Source organism: Coturnix japonica, chromosome 17, assembly GCF_001577835.2.
Source record: "Coturnix japonica isolate 7356 chromosome 17, Coturnix japonica 2.1, whole genome shotgun sequence".
Taxonomy (NCBI): domain Eukaryota; kingdom Metazoa; phylum Chordata; class Aves; order Galliformes; family Phasianidae; genus Coturnix; species Coturnix japonica.
The window spans coordinates 8,409,227-8,426,981 of record NC_029532.1 but is presented as its reverse complement, the minus strand read 5'-3'; the positions used below and the strand labels follow the sequence as shown (position 1 = coordinate 8,426,981).

The following is a 17,755-nucleotide window of genomic DNA, read 5'->3' as shown; positions in this document are numbered from 1 at the left end:
CTGCCCCCAGGGACATGGGAGCAGGAATGTTCCAAACTGCAGAGGGCACCAAGGGGACGCTGTGGACAGGGACACGTGCTGTGCACCCACCTTGCAGCCAGAGGTGCCCTCTGTCCATCAGAGCTTTTCTCTCAGGCTTTCATCCAAACTGGAATGTGGTGACACTGTGTCAGCACCTGGTGGTACAGCAGGGGAGCAAAGTGAGGCCTGGCCCAAAGCACACAGCACAGCTCCATGACACCCCTATGGGTGCCCTGATCCTGGTCCGGTCACTCTGAGCAGCCCCAGCCATGAGCTGCCCCTGGAGAAGATCCACAGCTGACTGCTGGGTGTGGAAGTGGGGCTTTGCACTGGGCAGCATGTGAGGGGAGCATCAATTCCTGCCGGCCTGAGCCCACGTTGTACTCGCTGGGCGTGCGAGGGGTTAATTTGGGAAGATGTGTTGATAATAAAGCTGCTTTTTTTCCCTTTTTTTTTTTTCCCTTTTTTTTTTTCCCCCTCTGGTGATGATCTGATCACAGCATGGTCGCCATGGCAACCACTGCTCCAGAAAACCCCGCCCACGAGGACGTGGCTGTGGGGAATGGACAGGGGCCGGCAGTGTCCACCTGCCCCATGATGTGACAGCCTGGCTGCAGCTGGACACAGTGCGATGTGCACCCACGGCACCGCGGCCCATTGCCTGCCCCGTCTGCGTGCAGCACGGCCATGCCCAGGTTCTCCATCCCTACTGCCATCCCATCACCATCCCCACCACTGGCGTGTGCCCCCTGCACAGGTGCTGCCTATGGGGTGCCCATAGTGGTGGCACCTGTGGGTAGGCGTGGGGTGGGGAACCCTAGCACAGCGCCGTTACGTCTGCACACAGCCATGGCCGGGAGGGGCTGGGGGTCCGCACAGCCCCACACCCCCAGGCACCGCTCACGCCTGCACAGCTGCCGAGAGCACTGCCCGGTGTGGCACGCCCTCATCAAGTCACACCTCCTCCTCCCTCCTTCCTTCCCCTCCCTTTGCCCATTAATGAAATGAAATAAATTTTCCATTTTTAAACATGAAGTTCTAAAAAAAAACAAAACAAAAACCGCTGCAGTTCTGCGCACAAGCAAACCCCAAAGGGAGGGGAGAGCGAGGAATGCGGGGCCCTGTGCTAAATACAGAACAAAGCCTTCTGTCTGAACGTACCTAAGAGGAGCTAACAAATGCTAATGACAAAATAATGTATGGGGGCTTTAACGCTGGATGCTTTTTATCAGCAAATTAGCACAGTTATTATGCTGTAAATGCATTTAACAATAATTTGTTTCAATAACTGTAGAACTGGTATTTTAAAAAATATACACCATATTTAGCGCACTTCATCCATGAAGGACCATTATTGTTTTTTTCCTCCCAAGAGAGTTATAAAGGTCTCTCTTACAAGTGAAAGAAATACAATCATCACCCTTCACAGCTCAGTTATTCTCTTTTATTTTATTCAGAGCCATTTAAATTTTGTGTTTTTAAAGGAAAAAGAGAGAGCATCTTTAAAGGGTCACAGAGATGGAGCTGGCCTCACCAAGGAGCTGGGGCCCAGCTGGGAGAGTGGCCATGCAGGACTGTGCGGGGCTGAATGGGGCTGAATGGGGCTGTGCAGGGCTGTGCAGGACTCACTCCATGTCTGCACCTTTGGCCACACATAGGACATGCCCCCACTCCCATTGTGGGCTCCTGGCACAAACCTGCTCCAGCACAGCCCTGCACGCACACACCATTAAGGAAGGGAAACAGCCACACCAACACTCACAGAAATGGGTTCAAGTGTAAATCAGCCACTTTTAAAGTTTCAGTGAGCATGAAAGTTCACCTTTAAAATCTACATAAACCACAGCTGTTCCCAAAGCATCTGAGGCATAATCCAAAGCAGGAGAAGGAAACATTTACATGTTAACAGCAGTACAACATTGTCAGAAAGCCAACGCTGCTTCTGCATGACACACATTTAAAACTCCCTCCTGCAAAGAAATGTTTCAGGAGCAGCACTGGCAGCTGCTGTGGGCACTGCGCTGTGAGCATCCTGCAGCCCCCAGAGCTGCAGCTCCTACTGCACCTGTGGCACAGGGAGGCCCAAGTGCTGTGCCAACACATGGGGAAGCTCCACTTTATTTGTGTGAGCCGTCGTTTAGTCACACAGTTCGGCTTTCCTGGGGGAAGACCCCCAGCCCCCAGCACAGGTGGGCAGAGGAGCAGCCCCGCTCCGTGTGCATGTTCCATGCTCTGTGCAGGTGTCCCAGCCCTGCTCCACGCAGGCATTGACACACAGTGTGGGCAGTGCTGGTAATGCTTGAGGAATATTTCCATAGGAATGCATGGAGCTGCTCAGGCTGTGGGGCAGGACCTGGCTCATGGTTTGGGTGGAGGTGCAGGGCTGATTCTGCCCCAGCAAGCAGTACCGATCTTATTAAACCAAACAATAACTTTCAGGACAGTCTGCTCACACCATAAACATCTGAAAGAAAATCCATCTCTTCTCCATGCAAAACCACTGATGAGTTCATGAACTGTGCTGTGCAATAAATCAGTTTTGCCTGTGCAGGAGAGCCGAGGTTTTTTAGGTTCCTAATAGGCACTCTGACAACGTGATTGCTCCATATTTCTTTGTAGCTGTCACCTTTGCAGGCCTGTCAGTGCTCCTAATCTTTTTTCATTGTGATGTCGGGTTTTGGTAAGTGAGAAGGAGGGAGGATGCGTGCAGCACTGGGATGGAGCTGCACTGTGCCCCTACTGGAGCCCAGGGCCCCAAGCAGAACAGCAGGATGGGACAATGTGCACAACTTCCCCCTCCTGCACCTCTCCCTGCCCTGTGGTCCCACCAGAGCCACCCTCTGCTCCTCCCATTTCCCCCATGGATGGGTGCAGAGCCACTCCCATGAGGCAGCAATGAACTCCTGGCCACAGGGTGAGCCAGAAAAAGGGGTTTGTATTCAGCGTCTGGGTAGACAATAAAATCTGGGACAAATAATCTAGTTGAGGCAATTACCTTTGCACAAATGTATATATTATTTATAAATGGATTTGAATATATAAATAATATTGATAAAATTTGCATGAGTAAAAAGAGACATAATTACCAAAGGATGCCTCAGAGCAGTGGATCCTGCTGGCAGCTTGCTACCCCACTTTGATGCTGGGGACCCTGCTCCAGCCCTCCTTGAGAGCTGAAAATACCATGTACATGTTGAATTGAGCTAAAAAAATAAGGCAAAAAACAGGTGAACCAGCTTATAACAGTCAGTGCTGCCCATGGGATCTGTGCAGAATGGGTCTGCCATGCAGCACATGGGGGTGCTGGGCCTATCAGGGTGCAGGGCCAGGCCCCCACCCTAACCATATGCCCACCACTCCACTGTCCACTGTTGCATTGCCGTGCAGAAAGGGCTTTGGCAACACCCACTGGCAGCAGCCCAGGACGATGCCTGCCGAGGGATCTGCATGGCAGAGATCAGCCTGAGCTGCCCTGGGTGATTTACAGCCCTGCACGGCCCGGACAGACCGCAGCCGCCGCGCTCTGCATTTCTCCCTAGCCACCACTTACTCATTGACAGACCTCATTGCCCTTAAACAGGAATCTACTTGCTCTCTCCCTGTTCTTAGTAACAGGGCCAGGAAATGCTGAGGGGTTTTACTATTCTCCATCCTTCACTGGAACACGCAATGGGTTTTTCTAAAGTTAAATTTGCCAGCAAAGTGAAAACATGAATGAGAAGAAAACCAGTCAAGCACTTGGTCCACAAATGAAGTTGTCTCTGACTGGCACGCTCCGCACACCACACGCGGCTCTTTAATAAAATTGGCTGAGATTTCCTGATAAGCCTGAAGCAAAGTCAATGTGAAGTGTCAATCCTGCCGCATGCGGAACCTTCGGGGGTCAAACTGCTTCCTGCGAATGAGCACCGTATCAAAGATCTGTCAGCCGCACGTTAACTGTTCTCTTATGGATCATGCGAGGATCAGACTCAAGGAACAGATAAACAGAGCCAAAAGGCCAAAGTGGGGTTCATGCTTTCCCAGCTTCATCACCCTGCTGGGTCCTCCAACCCGAAGCCCCCACACCACATCCCAGTGGCACACGGTGGAGTGCAGGAGGGCAGTGGCGATGGCTGCAGGCAGTGCCACGTGTCCCCATGCACACTGCAGGGTGAGCATCTGATCGCTGCACTGTCCTCACTAAGCAAAGCTGAAAGAGAAGAAATCAGAAGAATTGGGGTTTAATTAAGTATCATCCAGGATTTATGCAACTTTCTCTCCCCATCATAAATATTAACGAGCACAGAGCAGTTGTTCAGAGCAGGCACACTGCCGAGCAGGCAAGGATGTTAATTCTGGGTTCTGCGAGATGGGCTGAGCGTGACATAAAGTCACTTTGATTTGGAATATTCCTTGCGTTTATAAGTTGAATAACATGAAGAGGATTTAGTGCACAGCAAGACATTAGGGAGGCTGGGATTTAAACTCGGGACATATGTAGCACGATTTACAATTGCCAGTGATGAATGGGAGTTCTGTGGCAGGGCTGGCCAGTGCTGGCGGCCAGAGGGATCAGGGGGCAGCAGCTGGGGGTCCCTGCACCCCACTCCCCCCCACAGAACAGGGCTGTGCCCATCCACTGCTGGGGGACACGTGCAGCTGAGGCAAGGGCTCACAGAGCCCACTAAATCTCTGACCGTCCCTTAAATAAAAGTTTATGCTGGCTCATAAATGTTACTGCCACCTGTCAGTGCTTGATCACTGCAGTCATGTCGTGCAGGAGCAGCCCCAGTGCTGCACATGGTGTCCAGGCTGAGCACACTGCTGGGTGCCCGCACACAACCCTCAGCTCCACAGCTCTGCAGTGGACAGCTGCTGCCAATGGCTCTGCAGAGGCACTCGGTGACAGCCACACCAGGTGACCCGTGCTGCTCTGGGCATTGCATCTCCTCCACTGCTGTGCATCCTCAAACTCCCCCACACTGCACAGTCCAACGCCTGCACAGAGCTGCCCCTCTGTCTACGCTGGCCTCAGCTCCGGTCACACAGCTGGTGAGGGGCTGCTCTGGCACAAGGCGCTCTGCGGGGCTCAGCCACACTGCAACAATCAATAATGATAATAATTATTACAGGAGCAGCAGGAATTTCCTATCAAATTAAATCATGCGATGAATAATTTTCATGTTTTATTAAACAAAAGCCTCTCTCAGAAAGGTGCGGTGGTGCTGCAGTGCCTTTGCTTTGCCGCAGCACTGCATGGTGGGCCGGGGCTGCAGCCATGGGTGTGGGTGCTGCAGGCTGTGGGTGCTGTGCTGTGATGTGGGAGCAGATAGGAATTACCTCACCGGACAGGGAGGTGCAGGCGGGGACACCTGTGGGAAGGATCAGTTCACTTTGCATAATAGCATTTCCTTCCTCCGCTTGCTTCACATGCTGCCTTGCAGCAGGCTGCACACTGAGATTTCATGTAATTTTGTTTAGAATTTAATGTTAAGTTTAAATATGTAATTATCTTTAATTGAAATTACATCCACGCTTTTCATTAACAAGATGCAAAGAGTGAGCAGTGTAACGCAGAGAGATGTGCGATCGGGGCTGTGCCACACACCAGGCCAGGCTGCATTGCTGCTGCGGCTGTGCTGAGCCCACGGCAGCTGCTGCTGGAGGTGCCAGGGGTGGCTCTACCAGGACACAGCTCTTACTGCAGCCAGCATTAGGCAGCACTGGACCCCACTGCTGTGTCCATGTGGTAGTGCGGTGCCTGGGGCTGGCCCAGCTGGGGCTTATGCATTTGCCTTGGGATCTGAAAGCACTGAGAGCAGCATGCCCTGACTTCTGCTCTGCTGCAGGATGCAGTGCTCAGAATCTCCACCTAACCCAGCGGGAAATAACCGGGAATGGTATTCAAATTGAATCAATTTGTCACTGCAGCGAGAAGTCCGAGGAAGTGCCAACAGTTTCCCCCAGCACCCTGCTCCTCTGCAGGCTGTGACCACAGCACCTGTCCTACACAGTGCCAGCCCCGTGCCTGTCCCTCCTTATCCCACACAGCACCGCCCCGCTCAGCACAGCCCCGCACAGTCCCGCACAGCCCCGCTCGGCGCCGCCCGCACACGCCAGCCGTCAGCTCTGGTCACCAGGGGGTAGCATTGGTACAGCGCTGCGGCTCTGTCACCGCGGCGCGTACAGTGCCTTTGAAATAATTGAGGTCTAACCCTTTTCAGGAGAACATATATTGGTTTCTTTTTTAAAGTAGCCAAGAAACAATGCATTTCCATAAGTGAACGTAAAATTGTATTTAGAAGCGACCACGGCCCCCCTGTCATGTCGCATGGAAAAAATCATCTGTTTCTGGATTTAGTCCTTTTCAGACCTTAAGGTCAGTGATTCAAGTGGACATTAAACTAATACAGCAAGACAACGTGGTTACAATTGTCTGGTGGTTCTTCTGCAACCTATTGGTTGTTTCAAATTCTCATACGGCATTTAGAACTGTTTCTCAGCCAGCTTTGTTCTCTACCAAGCTCTGGGTGGAGACCACCTCACCTATTTATGCTGCTTTTAAAGGCTGTCCCTGACACCCTCTATGTCTGTGCAGTGCAGGTGGGTGGGCCCTGCACACAGTGTGCCCCAGTGCAGCCAAGGGAGCGCTGCTCAGAGCTGTGTCTCAGCAGCCAGCACCTGCTGCAGCCCTCAGCCCAGGCTGCAAAAGGCATTCTACATTTTGATGCAAGGTTTGCTAATGTTTCACCCAAGAACCCACAAACTTCACGAGAACAACCCGGGGGTTGGTTTGAGGAGCACAGATTGATTTGGGCTGTGAGTCTACAGGGCAAGGAGCAGGCACAGAGAGGAGCAGAGGGCACAGGGTGTCAAGGGCCGCCCGCTGGGGCAGCTCCTACACAACAATCAGACAGATCTACATTTAGCTGGACTATCATTTTTAACAACAAGCAGATAGAGATTCCCAGCTGTGGGTGATGGCAGCACCTGCTGACCATGCACCATGAGCTCTGCTCTCTGTGCCACAAAGCAGTCTCTGTTCCCATCCCACGTACAGTTCCCATGGATTTACACCAACTGCTCTGCAGACCTGTTAGTAACAGTCAGAAAACAGTTGTACAATCAGTGCATGCTAAAGTCCCACTCTGACAGTGCAATCAATTAAATATCAATTAATCAGTTAATCAGTATAGAGGATACACATAGCGATGTCAGCACTGGCCAGTACCTAACTCTGAATCTTCTGTGCTGTTTGCATGTGTGCAGCTTGACTTGTCACCTCTTGCAAGAGAGTTTCTGACACTGTGGTTTCCAGTCAGGGACATCACAGGGCTTTGTGCACACACTCATGAGCAGAGCCAAGTAACTCCATTCCTTCCCACCATTCATATGCAGTACCGCTGCACCCCGTGCAGTCAGCTTTATTTCCAGGGCTCTTCTTTCTCTCCCTGCCTTTCTCCTGCAGCTGTTCTCATCAGGAGTCTCCTTACCTGTGTCCTTCCTGCCCCACGAGCCCTGAGCATTTCTCATGCTGATGGGAGGACAGGTGGCCCCAAGACCTTTTCACCTCGTGCATGTCCTGCCTGCACCCTAACCTGATTTGGACGTGTCTGAGATGTGAGTGATACTTGCCCAGATCCCGAGACCTCCAGAAGCCACTGCTCATTTCCACAGACCCCCTGTAAATGGATAACTGAATCTTGTTACTAAATTGTAATGGAATTATCCCTCTAATCCTTCGGAGCAAGAGCAGAACTCAGCCACCAATATAAAATTAAAAACAAAACAAAACAAAACAAAAAAACCCCAACAACCCACAGTGATCATAGATTTTAAAAGTATTTATTTTGTGCTGCTCTCAGATAGGCCATTTATAAAATGTTATTTCAGAGGAATAATGCCATGTAGTGCACTTTGTGGCTGCACTGTGATTAAGTCCTTTTTAATCTGCTGTGCATGTGGAGGTGCAGTGCTTTCCCAGCACTGCTCCCTCTCAGCCAGACTTGCTGCTAATGGGGTTACAGGCTTATAGGGAAGAAGCAGAATTACCCAGTGGTGGGTGGCTTTGCCCCTCATCTGCTTACAGCCCAGGCCATCTCAGGGCAGGGGCTCAGAGCGCTAAGCCAGCTTCCTCCCCATGACCACTGCCCCTCACAGCTCTGCCTTCTTGCAAGGACCTTTTCTAGGTGTAAATCTGTTCAGAGTGATTGGTTCCTGCTGCTCTGCCTGCTTCTCTGTCAGTCTGTCTGTCTGCCTGGTGCTGCTGTGGTGCAGCATGGCACTTCCCCCTGATCCTTTGCTGGTGGCATGTAGAGGTGTTTGCACAGTGCTGAGGAAGGGGTAGGAAACTGAGGATGGGCCTCTGCTTCCACTGCTCTGTGCCTGGAACAGGAGGCAAGGGCCGGGCTGAGCTAGGAGTGGGCAGGGATGTGCTGGCATCTTGTCACAACACATTTGCTGACCTTTCTGTGAATGTTTCTCAGGAACGACTGAGCACCCGGGCCAGCTCAGAGGGTGCTGCGTGCTCAGCACTGTGCCCGGGGCTCGGCCCCTGCTGACAAATAGCAGGTGACCTGAGCAACCACGGGGCTGCAGTGTGGGAGAGGGCTGCAGCCACAGAGCACAGCCATCACTGCACGCTGCTCTGCCGCCCTGCACCAAGGGCAGGGACTGAATGGTACGTGGGGGGATGTTTTAGGAACAATAATGTGATTTCATCCTTAATGAATTGAACGCTGCAGGAAACACGACATTTATGAAATGCCACTTCTCACCTGATGGCTCTGCCTGCATTTTCTAACCCTAAATTAAAGAGGCCATATCCAGTCACATTGCCAACACAAGATACGAAGTGAAAAGAGTGATTTCATGAAAGATCACGTTATGTGACTAAAACAGCATTGCACAAGGGCAAAAAGAAGAGTTTCACAATAATGATTTTAAATGTGAAGCATATTGTTTCTTTTTTCATCATTTGCTGTCGAGGTCTGCTCTGTGGAAAGGAAAGGTCAGAGGTTCATGCAGTGACATCTCACAGCTTCTGTAAATGCTGTGCCACCAAACACAGGCTCCTGGGGAACAGCCCATGAGCCACCAGAACACTGTGCTGTGCTGCGCTCACTTCTGCCAGACCACAACAATCTGTGCTGTTTTCTTACCTGGACTTCACTCTGGGCCATCCTGCATTGGTAAAAGCAGAGGTGATGCAATGGAGCCCACTAAAATGTCTTCACAACAGTGATTGATGCCAAAGCTCTCATTAGGCAGAGCCAGTCTGCCCCAGCTGTGAGTGTGCAGCCCAGGGCACATGCTTCCCTTTCCTTCCCACATTTCTGGCATGCCAGCATTCTTCCTCAGCTATTCCTGGTTTCCAATCTGCCCCAAATGCCGTCAGCAGCTGTACGTGATTTCTCCCTGCTTGTGTTCACCTCCGGCACAGTCACTGTCTGCTGACATCCCGCCTGCCTTCAGGAGACACAGGCAGAGAAGGGAGATTTGCTGAAGATGGTGTCAGGAGTTCAGCACCCCCAGGGCACCCAAACTGCTGAGAAATGATCTGGTGGTTGGTGTGAGTATAGTTGCCTCCTGCTCCAACCGTGGTGTGGATTTGCAGGGCGGCCGTTCCATGACTCATGCACACAGGAATGTGTGTGCATGTGTGAACAAGAATGCCTTAGGCCCCAGGCCTGCAAAGATTTATGCACATGCTTAACTCTTAGCAGATGAGAAATCCCACTGAGACTATGCATGTGCTACAGGTTAAAGACAGGCATAAAGCTTTGAGGAGTCCAAACCTTAGATTATAAAGATTATAAATTTTAGGAAGACAAGGACAGCCCTGTCTGCACAGAGGTGCCCTGTGTGGGGGGCAGCCTCTCCCTGCTGTTGCACCTCACCATCACCAGCACTGCTGCAGCAGGGCAGGGAGCAGGAGTGCAGCTGTGGGAAGTTCTGGACACCGATGTCACTGCACAGCTGGTCACTGCACACCAGCACCAACCGCAAGCTGTGAGCTGGTGTTGGGCATGGAGCTGAGCTCCCTTGCAGCAGAGGTGTGAGCTCAGTGCGATGTAGCAGAGCTGGCCTTACCACGAGGACACCACGGCACGCAGGTGGCAGCAGCCACCCAGGTTTGCCTCGCATCATTTCAAAAGACAGGGCAGGAGGAAATGATTTCCTGCTCCTCTGTATTTTTAATTCATATTTTCGAAGATCTGCCTGTCCTAAATCCCAAGCAGATGGTGCAACTCAGCCCATCTCCTCCAGCAAGGATGATCCCTGGGGCCTCCCTGCAGAGAGTGTACATTTCAAAGGATAATTCCAGCAGCACTGCTTACCCTGATCTGGAGTCTTCTGAGCATCTATGTACTTCATCATTCCTCGCATATACCTGCCCCTGCCTCGCACCATCTCCCACTGGGGTTTCCTTTTCTCTTCCAAAGGTAAGCAGAGTTGTAAGCTCTCAGATGCAGACCTAGGAAAGGATGGCTGAAACTCAAGCACCAAAAATAAAAATTGAAAAGGAAAGCAGAGAAGAGACTGAAAATCTCTGTGCAGCTCTGCTGGTTGGTGGCACGTGGCAGCTGCCCCCCAGCACTGCAGGACCCAGCGCTGCAGCACAGCACCTTTTTGTGCTTGGAAGGATTTCTGCTCTAACAAATCCCGTTTGATAATTGTGTTGCAAAAGCCTCACTCTGAATATTTAATAGAATTATTGCTAGTTATCTGCACAACTAGGTGATAAATTACAAGCAGTCTTTACACAACACAAGGCAGAACCATTAGGGGGTTTCAATCACATTTCCCACCCTACCCTCTTGTCAGGATGACCATGAATTAAAATGAAATACAAACAACCTGCCCCCGCCCCGGGCCTCGCTCCTGCGGAAAAGAAAGCGCTCAAAAGGCGCGGGGCTGCGCCGGGCTCAGCGTCCCGCCCCACATCCAGCTCTGCCCGGCTCCGCACCCCCGGCTCTGCCTCCCCACGCCCCTCTGCTGTATATGGATGAGGTGATCTTTGCGCTGCCCTTTGTCTTGGAAAAAAAATTAATTCTCATTTGCATTACCTCGACTAAATGTCACCCACCGATATTTTGTTAGACATTAGCAATGCTGGCAGAGAGGGGCACGGGATAATTGCGTTCTGCCTAGCGGTGGGATTTACATAATTTCAGACAGCAATTAAAGAATCCCTGGGAATTTTTTTTTTTTCTCTTCCAACCTCTCCTACAAAGAAAGTGTTGGTTTACATTAAGCGCTCAGCTCCTCGCTGTTCATTTGCATAAAATTAAAGGTTTTTGTGTTCTGGAACAGCAGGGTAACATTTAAAATTCCGTTTCAAAAAGCTCACCTTAGAATAATAAAATGTTAATATCATTTCACGGGCTGGAGAAGGTTGCCAGCTGCCTTTCACTTCAAACTTTTACCCAATACTGACTGTTTGGGTGGGTGAGATTATTATTACTATTTTGTTGTTGTTGTTGTTGTTAAGATATAAACTTTCTTGAAGAAGTGTGGGGATGTAAATGTGCCTATCGATGGGTCTCCGCAGGGCTACTCCAGAGCAGAACGCTTGTTCACTCCATAGTTTTTTAATTAAAAAATCATGCAAAAGAGCAGCAGCAGAATATTGTAGGCCGTAATGTACTGACAGCCTCCAGACAATGAGGGGAAACGCAATTTGGACCAAAATCCTTTCATTTGCTTTCATGGAGGTGGCAGTGTACTCCTGTGAGCGCTCACAGCTCCCACCCGGCAGTGCAGGAGGTGGGAGGGCAGAGCACTGCTGCACGTGGCAGCCCACTCTGTCCTCCAACCCAGAGGTGGATGCTGCAGAGCTGTGGTCATAGCATTCCCATCCCTACATACATGGCAGGCACTTCAGGAATGCAGGATGGAGCTGGGCCTTGCACCAGCCTGGTGCCACTGCTGTGGCTGCAGCCGTTTTACCACTGGCACAGCTCTGTGGGCCACCAGAACCAGAATGCCTCTGCACAAGCAGCTTCTGGCATCCCCTGGCTTTCAAGGAGCCCATGGCAGGTGCTCCCTCAGCCTCACAGACCTGCAAGCAGCTCTCATAGGCTACTGTGCATGCAGCCCTGCCTGACCTCAGGATCCACAACCACAGCTGTGCCCCAGGGACTGCTGCAGCCTGGGCACTGCAGGAGAACGTGTCCTTCACAGCTGCTGTGCCACAGGGACCTGGGCTCTGCCCTCCATGTGGGGACAGAGGATGCTGCACGGTTGTGCCCCACAGAGCTTCTGTCCCCCAGCTTTGTGTCCTGGGGTGCAAGGATGCCGGATACACCATGGAACAACAGCTTAGCCCCTGTCCCTGCAGCCAATGCTGGGGGTCCCTCTCAGTCCCTCTCGGGTCCTTCCTTCCTGCAGGCTTGGCAGGGCACCAATGATGTTGGGGTGCTGATGAGCCTCCTTCCCCTTAGTCCTGGTGTGCAGGCACCCATCTGGCAAAGTACTCTGACAGTCCCTGGCATAGGGAGGTGACATGGTGACCATTCAGCCCCTCGCTGGAGGGCTCTGCTTTCAGGAAGGCGGTGCTGCCAAAGGGTGGCTCTGGGGAGCTCCAAGCTGCACACAGGAGATGGGCTGAGAGCAGAGAGCAGAGACCATCAGAGCGGGAGCTCCCCCAGCTATGAGCTGCCTTTATTCTGAGGACTCTATCAGCACTAAATAATAATAAATGACATTTCCATTTGAAAAAGACACTGGTGAGGTCCCTGGACGACCTTTCTTTACCACCAGGGTTCCTCATGCCTAGGAGCAGTTGTCAGCATGTTGCCTGTATTGCGCACCAAGTGCAGAGCCCAGCAGGGCACTGCAGGACACAGAGGGGAGGTGAGTCTGCAGCCCCCAACACCACTGAGCACACAGAGGGGTGCGGGAGGCAGCGGTGGGCAGAGAGCTCACACATGGCAGTCCTCTGATCTGCCGCCATTTGGGGCTGCTGTAGGATTGTTGCAAAACGTGTTTCATTAAAAATGAATCCAGACTCCAGCCTTCACGTTGCAGGAGAGCACTGAGCACACTCTGTACTCCCTGGTGTCCATATCTGATTTCTGCTTAAATCTCCAGGCCACTAAAACTCCCACCTACCTGCCAGCAAGTGCCAATTCTTCATAATGATTTGCAGAGGGAATCCACACCTTCAGAAGCACAGCGTACGCAAAATCGGGATGTTCTCAGAACTTAAGCATCCGGCTCGCTAACGACTCATTATAAATGTTTTCCGAACTAGGTTTGTGTCTCTGGGAGGTGAGAATTATCATTGCATCTCAGTAAAAATGAATATAAAATAGGAGCACACTTCCCATTAAGAAGCTCACAGATAAACCATTCGCCACACTGATGTCAGCGAGTGTTTCCATCACACATCTCATGGCCACCAGGACACAGCTGCCTTCTGCACGAAGCAGGCAGGCAGCTAACAGGGCAGGAAGGGCCGTGCAGACCCCAGTGGCTTTGCTCTGGGACGGAGACCTTCCAGCACCATTCACCCACAGCAACTCACCCATGGAACTCCAGCACCACATGGGATCACACTGCATTCTCACAGGGTCACGCCAACAAGTCCACAGCATGTGCTGGCTGGGGGTGCCCTTGAGGACCACAAGTGAGCTCTGTGCTGAGGCTGCAGTGGGTGTGAGGGCAGAAGCCATGGGGTCCCTGTGTGTGGGAAGAGCTGCATGGCACAGCCCATTCGCCTTCTGAATGGAAACAAAAGGAATGTATTTTAGTATTGGAAACAAAGAAGATTTGCTCAGGATTTGTCCCTAGAAAAAGTCATAAATTCGTTTCAAAATTCTTCATTTCAAAATTTGTTTTCCTTACATTTACATTATTTTATGACATCAGTAGTAGTGCATAATGTGACCTGTCATATCATGTCAAGTCATGTCATAATATGCATAATAGTAGTAGAAGTGCATAATATTACATGTCATATTGACATAATCAGAATATTCTATTATTATTGACTTTGTCAAACTAATTACAACACAGACAGGAAATAGTTTGATACAGAAAGTAAGATTAAAAGGTGTAACTTCAAGAAATTAATAGTTACTTCCATTTGCAATTGTATTTTACCATGTTTGTGTGAGAACAAACATTCCACTGGTATATTACACTGTGTTACACACTGCTACATATAATTCCATGAAATAATGGAATAAGATCAATTAACACAACCAACTTCAGCTTGAAACTATCTCAACCATTTTAGAATAAACACGTTCAAAAAGACAAAGGCTTTATTCTGCATTGGAGGACAAGAAGATCTCACCTGAGGTGCCGCAGAGCCCCAAGGGCACAACCCCTCCTGCTGAGGGCACTGCAGCCCCGTGCCCACTCTGCGGGCTCCTGTTTCCACACCCAGCCCACGCTGCACCCGCGGGACTTCTAATTGATGTGACATGTTATGAATTGCCTAACTTGGCCGTGATTGCTGTGAAGAATGGTACTTTAAAGGACTCAATATCTGTATATCTCCCTTTGATAAACATTGGCTTGCTGAGCTTAGATCTTATTTATTTACCCTTGGAGCAGGTTCATTACTATGTATTAGGTAGATATGACATATTTATGGAAATATGGGGACTCTTTATGGAATATATTAAGATTAAATAAATCATTTACTATGTGGTCAAGAACTACAGCAATCCTGATGAATGATCCCATGATTTTTTTTGATCTTTGTGTAAATTGTTAAGAGCCATCCCCCTTTGTCTTCCCACAACCTGGCAGGTCCCATGGCTGAGCTCCGGTGGTGCAGTCACGGCAGGGCCAAAGGAACTGCTGCTGCCATGGGGCATCCCACAGCACCCCAACCCCAGGGAGGGCCCCACACAGATCCCAGGAACCTGCTTAGCACACTGAGAAATGATGCTGGTGTCATTATCCCATGTCATCCCATTCGCTGTAGTCTGCCTTATGCATCTATTAGGCAATGAATTTACATATCTAACAGCGCATTTTCACAAATTAGTGGTAATTACATTTAAAACAGCTATTTTGATACAAATCAATGAGAGCCATGGCTAATGACATAAATGCTATTTCATGTGTCCCTTGGCCTCATTATGAACAACCACAGAGATTCAGAGCACAAACTGCATCAGAGCAATGGCACAGTGCCTCCACCAAAGCCAGAACAAAATGCTTCTGTTGTGCATAGAGTAGTGGACCTCGAGCAGAGCAGAGACACCAAAACATGAACTCACAGCCACCCTTCAGCTTTGGCCCTGGGTTCTGATGGATTCCCCCAACCTCTCACTCCTGTTTCAGTCCTTCATGCTCAGCACTGTCCCTGCAGCACAGCCCCAGCCCAACCCAACCCAGCAGCAGGGCAGCATGAGGCTCCATCCTGCAAATATTTGGGGATTCTTAAGGGTAGTTAAGTAGCAAACTATCTTTTGATAATAAAATTTGTTGCTTCTTGCAGATATCCAATTTACCTACCATCCAAAGAAAGGAATCATGTGTCTGCTTCCTAAACTGTTTTAATCTCTGGCAAAGAGTCCTTCTGGCAGAGTTCCTCAGCTGGAAAATAGGAAATGAGTTAGAAACAATAGACAAACATGGATAAAACAGAGCTTAAGATGTCTGATTTGAGGAGCAAGGTCTGAGTGGATCCCTCCATTCACAGTGTGCATCACCACCTGTCCGGGTGGGCTGTGCTCCCTCCTGGCTCACCCCTCCTCTGCCAGAGCCCACCTCTGCTTTTCTTATTACAAATATTTTCCCAGGAGATCTTCAAACATCTTTCCAAACATCAGTCCTCCTGGAAAGGCTTCAAGAAATCTCCAAATCCTTGGAAATAAGTAACCGTAACCTCTGTTCATCTCCTGGCAGATCGACTCCCTTGTCCATAGCAGTGTTAATAACGTTTGTGTCACCACAACACTAATTGAACTTTCCTAGGCAGAGAGGCCCACAGGCAAAAAGCTGCCCACTGCACACATAGATGATGGCTGTGCCTATGTTCCCCCCGGGCTCTGGTGGGTTTGGGGCTGGCTGAGTGCTGTGGGCACAATGCCCCATACACTGCTCTGGCCATGGGAGCACACACAGCCAGTGCTGCTGCAGGGTCGGAGTGCGCTGTGCGGGACAGAGCGCTCCTTTCCACAGCACTCAGCAAAACAATTCAGACCAGGGAAATCTTGATAAAAGTTTAATTAGGAAAACCGCCTCCATCTGTAACAGATCCCCGCTCTCCCCATGTATTAACCCTTTTGCCATAAATCTGCCACCCTTGAAGAAACCTGCCTTCCTCACAAACCCACTCAGAGTTCACATTATTTTAATCAGTTAGAGGGGTTTAATACATTATTGATTTTTAGGAGAATTGAAAAAGCTCCCGTATTAAGTCCAGGTTGCTTATTCTTTCTGTATATGACATTCAGGTACTTGTGAAAAATTATACCAATTATGAAATCAGCCATTTACTGCTTCAAAGTGCAATCAGTTGTCACACTGGAAAGCACTTGCTCCTGAATATTATTAGTTGGGCTATGTGCACAGGAAAGTGCTGAGAGGAAAGACTTTAACCAAAGGGCAATTGCATGAAATTTACTTAGAAATAGCTATTTATCACCCTTGGATTTCCTACTGTTCAAATCCACTGCAGACACTTTATGGAATGAAACAGCCATCTCACCAATGTAGCTCAGCCGACTGAGGGGGTTTTTTCCTCACTGACATTAAATGAAAAATTTAGAAGTCATTGTAACAGCTTAAAGATGCATTATCCTTTTTGATGTGCAATTTTAGCTTCATATCAAAAGCCATATAAAATAACCCCCGCACAAACACGAAAAAGGAACTTTTAAAAGTTTTATGACACGTAGTTCATCTTACCTTTTATGCATCTAACAGGCACCACTTCTCCTGCTGTTCTCAGAGACCATTGTATGATTACCACTATGGGGGAGAAAATATTGCCATAGTAGCAGCAAAACCGACGGAAGGAAGGATTGGTCTCTGGAGCCTGGGAAATGGAGGGGGAGAAGCTGTGCACCACAACGCCTGCAAATTCCTCTGAAGCAAGAGAGCAGTGGAATTGCGGGAGAGCTGCCCATTAGAGGAGCCTTCAGTTGTGTCACAAACTGCCACCATTAATGGGTTTTGCTGCAGGCAACGAAGTGAGAGGGAACATAAATTAAAGAGGGAACATTCAAGAGGAATTTCTAGCTCAGTAAAGATGTCTTGTCTGCTTGTTTTCCAGAGCGGACGAGAATTTCAGAAGGCAAGGTCAACTCCTTGTTCTCAGAGCAGGAGCAGACAGGGAGCACAGCCACAGCATCGTTAACGAGCTGGACTAATGCGTGCCAATTAATGAGAGATGGGACAAATGCTGCGGTGTCCCTGCAGAGCACAGGACGGGCACGGCCACCCCACACACCCCACATGCAATCTTCCTTTCCAGATTTCTCAGGCTAAAATGCACAACAGGAATAAGACGGTGGGGGGGGGAGGGGGGGGGGGATTTCCACATCGGAAGCAAAAATCCACTGCTCAGAGCTGGCAGCTCAGAATTTGTCTGTTCTCAGATGTCAGAATCAAATGAAAGGAAGACAGAGGGGTGCTGAAGCTGAAGCTGGCTGCTGTCCCAGCCCTCAGCACAGCACAGCGTCACAGAACACACAGATGATGAAATCCCAACAAGTGATGAGAACCAAAACCTGCATCAGTGCAGAAACAATGGGAAAAGAAACCATACCACTTACTGTAC

The 17,755-nt window shown here is 49.9% G+C and overlaps 1 long non-coding RNA gene across 1 annotated transcript; it reads right to left on the bottom strand.

The window, feature by feature from the left end:
* Positions 1-1,485: 1,485 nt before the first annotated feature.
* Positions 1,486-17,462, bottom strand: LOC107321961. The gene is made up of 4 exons (XR_001558732.2): positions 16,882-17,462; positions 15,484-15,564; positions 9,165-13,730; positions 1,486-4,213 (listed from the first exon to the last, which is right to left on the bottom strand). It is a non-coding gene; the product is annotated as an uncharacterized LOC107321961 (long non-coding RNA).
* Between the last annotated feature and the right edge of the window lie 293 nt (positions 17,463-17,755).